This window comes from Schistocerca serialis, chromosome 5, assembly GCF_023864345.2.
Source record: "Schistocerca serialis cubense isolate TAMUIC-IGC-003099 chromosome 5, iqSchSeri2.2, whole genome shotgun sequence".
In the NCBI taxonomy this organism is placed as follows: Eukaryota; Metazoa; Arthropoda; class Insecta; order Orthoptera; family Acrididae; genus Schistocerca; species Schistocerca serialis.
Window position 1 is genome coordinate 58261113 of NC_064642.1, and position 4174 is coordinate 58265286.

The 4174-nt window shown below is 45.4% G+C and overlaps 1 non-coding gene across 1 annotated transcript; it reads left to right on the forward strand.

The window, feature by feature from the left end:
* Positions 1 to 3839: 3839 nt before the first annotated feature.
* On the forward strand, positions 3840 to 3923 carry Trnas-gga (transfer RNA serine (anticodon GGA)). Its single transcript is given in 2 exon segments — positions 3840 to 3879; positions 3889 to 3923. It is a non-coding gene; the product is annotated as a tRNA-Ser (tRNA).
* Positions 3924 to 4174: the final 251 nt, after the last annotated feature.

Sequence of the window (4174 nt, forward strand, 5' to 3'; positions counted from 1 at the left end):
GCACTTCGCATGTATGATGCGAAAACATTTGGCTGAGACGCTTGGTGAGAACTGGATAGGATGCGATGGGCCGGTTGCATGGCCTGTATGTTAATGCAACATCAGCGGGTACCTGACACCCATTGTTTACGACACACTTATCGAGACGGATGAAAAGCTGCTAGCGCGAATTATGGCAACGTCTGATGCATCCCCACTTTGGCGGGCCGTTTAAGAGGGTGTGACAATACCTCAGGCGTTATTGCACAGTATCCTTTCAAGCAGGAGTGAGTAATTTCAAGCATCTTTTGTAACTGTTTGCAAATAAAGGTAATGGAGCCTCAACTCCATTTTTCTTTTATCCTGATGTCACAAAGAAATTCAAAACGTTCCTCTGCAGACCTGCTATCATGTCGATTTGTATGGTGGGTTCTGTGTTCACCTTCCCAGTGGCACGTGATACTGTTAAATGACGCTTTGTGCTGGGGATTCAGACGTGGCTTGCTATGTGAGAGTTGCTTGTTATAACGCACTCTACGAGCCATCTTATTTCTAACATTCATTTTAGGTTGTATAAGATCTTTTTCTCTTAAAATTATGAGTCGATTCTGTTCTTAAGTAGTTAGAACTCCTGAACTGGAAGAGACCAGTTAGGAAGAGACATAATCATACAATAAAGTAGAGCCTACTGCCAACGGTACTTTATAATTTGCTGAATGAGATGCAAAAGATTTTAAATAGAATTGCAAGACAGATAGGAAAACAAATGAGATAGTTCAACAGGAAACAACGGAGATGAAAAAGAGCCAGAGCAAAGCAAATCTCGTTTGATACTTAATTACTTCAGATATTCTTCTACAAAACATTTTCGAATGCGCAGTCGTGGCAAAGAAAATTTAGGGATAATGGAGAACATCCCATTTTAAAAAAGTGTGATCTGTGAGGTAGGATATTATTCATATATGGACATGGAGAAGACTATTGAGAGAGGAAGCTGTAGCTACAGAGACAAGAGTTAGTCTTTTGAAATGAGAAGAAGACAAGCTCCCGTGAGACTGACAATTTAAATTTAAATCACTGACTGCTGAATTCAACGCATTCTGCATCGCTATTGCTGAAAACAAAAGCAAACTATAGCCATGTGGGGACGCCACAGAAGAGGAGCCCCTCTGACTATCTCCTGCTTTCTCGTGAAGCATATCTTTGGAAGGTGGACTCAGTTTGTTCTTTGGCTGTCAAGCAGTGTGACATCCTTTTGTAATCGCTTTGTGTGATAAATAATAAAGCGTGTCTAACCAGCATCGCATCATTACCAATTGTCACCTTGATTTTACATGGGGTTAAGATTCTACATTGGAGATCCATAATGGCTATGAATGGATCATTTTCACGCTCGTACGTCTCTGGAAGACAATGCAATCATTGTGCAGCTGCTTCCCATCACAGTCATCAAGCCATAACAATGATTTCGATACGGACGTCTGCAGTATTTTGCAGCTGACTCCACAGCAACCCATATTCGTCAAAAACAAATATGAGTTTCATCAGCGCAGTGCCACAGAAGTGGACAGTGGTGTTGAATAATAGAATCCTACAGACTGTTTACTAAGTGGTTTAATTCCAGGCTGTACTCTGCACACGGACGAGATAAAACTATGTGTCAGTTGCTTGAATGGCCACATTCACTAGTGTACACTGGTCTTGACTTGTCAGCCGCAACACGTTCAAACTCGTTCAGCCTGTTTGTATTGTACCATCTGGGGGAGCCAGCCAGATAATTTTCGGATGTTCCTGCTGCACCTATGTATACACACATGCTGAGCACTCATCCAATGTGCCACTCCGAATTTCACCTTGGTCATCAGCAGAGCCATTTACCAATACCAGATCAACCCACTATCTGTTTCGCAATTGTCGAAAGCACCCTTGCTGTGTGAGGTGTACAAAATGGCAGTGCCAAATTCGTTACATTACTCTGTCACCTCAGTGAACATGTAGATGTAATCGGTGACTTTATTCTTTCGCCACCAGCTGATAATATACACATTTCCGTGAAATGTGCTCTTCCCCAACATCTCTCCCAGATGCGCTGGTTATGCTTGCTAGTGGGTTCCAAACTAAAGCTGGACCACATGTTCTGGACTCTGTGGTTTGTCAAACTCCCACCTGGAGTTCAACATGCAATGATTTTGTATGTACGTGAATTTTTGGACGGCAAGTTAAAACTAGTGAACAGAATCTATACGATTTTACATCGACAACGTATAAATAGTGCAGACAGCAATACCTCCGAACACAGCTCACAGCAGCCTCGCCAAGTCCACAACCTCGCTATAGTAGAGCCCGAGCCAGTCCGAGCTCACCCATCTACTGAATGTGATGTCACCTCTGCTGCAGGGAATGCGACCACAATAAACATCCATAGATCTGGCAACTGCGCCGTGCACGCTGACATGCCAGTATGAGGATGGTTTCGAGGCCTCTGCACGCAGTTCAGCGGCACTGGCCAGAACTGATACTTGCTGTGTGCAGTCTGCAGCCGGCCGCTGTGGCCGAGCGATTCTAGGCGCTTCAGTCCGGAACCGCGCTGCTGCTACGGTCGCAGGTTCGAATCTTGCCTCGGGCATGGATGTGTGTGATGTCTGTGGGGACTGATGACCTCAGATGTTAAGTCCCATAGTGCTTAGAGCCATTTGATTTTTTTTTTTTTTTTGCAGTCTGCAATAGGCCCACCAGATCACAAAGGGAATTCCAGTCGCCTTTCTATACAATGCGGCAAAGAAACGTCTTCAACACCTTGGGATGATAATTTCTACTGTCGCCACCTCTCTGATGCAGCCATCATTCAGGTACCACTCACAGAAGTTTTCATGGGCAAGAATACTACTGGAAAATGATCCCTCACATGCAGCACGCCGTGAAGCAAGTGAAATATTGCATCGTGCAAGCCATGGGGTTGGCACACCCAGTTCCGCACACACAACTGACGATTACTACTGACACGAGCGACTTCACCACTGGAGCAATTCTGTAACAGGCATACATCACTCGCTCTGATTCTATGCAAGTTGTTGGCCTACAACTGTGAACTACTACCAGTGTACAAAGCAGTTCATCAGCTCAAAGACGACATGGAAAGCAGAGCATCCATTATCTACATCAAACATCGACCGTTAGCGTATTCGATCTGTAATCCTACGAAGGATACATGGCCTCAGAGATTTCGCAACCTCGATTATATAGCACTCTTCGTGAATGATGTTGGACTTCTGTACAGTGCAGAAAACACTGTAGCGGGCTAATCTGTTGCACAACATCCTCTCTGCTCATATCGACTATGGCAAATTCGCAGAGCCACAGCTGCAGGATCAACAACTCATGGATTTACTCTACAATTCCGCGATCAACTTACGGCTGGAATGTTGCCCAGTTCTGGGCATAGATAAATAGCTCTTGCGTGATTTTCCTTAAAATTACAGCCGTCCCGTTGTACGACAGTTCGTCTTCGAACAGCATCACAATTTATTGCACGCTGGCATCTGCCCAACGACACGACTCGTTGCGGAATGCTTTGTGTGAACTAACGCAAAGAAAGACTGCAGAGAGTGGAACGTGCATGCATAGCCTGTCAACAGAGTGGAGTGGGACATCAGGCACAGCCATCACTTGGTCAGTTTTAGAGTCCAAAAGGACGCTTTCAGTGTGTACAGCCATAGATATAAAACCCAACCGCCGCAGAGACGAAGTCCGAGTCGTTCATTTAAGGCGGCCAGTATAAGCAGCCAACCCTCAGAATTCAGAGTCCGGCCATACGCACAATCTGACAACACTATAGGATGCAGAAGTGTATGAAGGAGCCGGCCGGAGTGGCCGAGCGGTTAAAGGCGCTACAGTCTGGAACCGCACGACCGCTGCGGTCGCAGGTTCGAATCCTGCCTCTGGCATGGATGTGTGTGATGTCCTTAGGTTAGTTAGGTTTGAGTAGTTCTAAGTTCTAGGGGACTTATGACCACAGCAGTTGAGTCCCACAGTGCTCAGAGCCATTTGAACCATTTTTTGTATGAAGGAAGTGCTGTCTTTCTTCGCAAGCCGATGCAGAGCCGATCTGCTCGTGGTCTAGCGGTAAACAATGAGCAATGTAGATATAAAGTAGCGAATTGCCGGCTCCTCCACGACTTATTCTTTTCAAATCGTA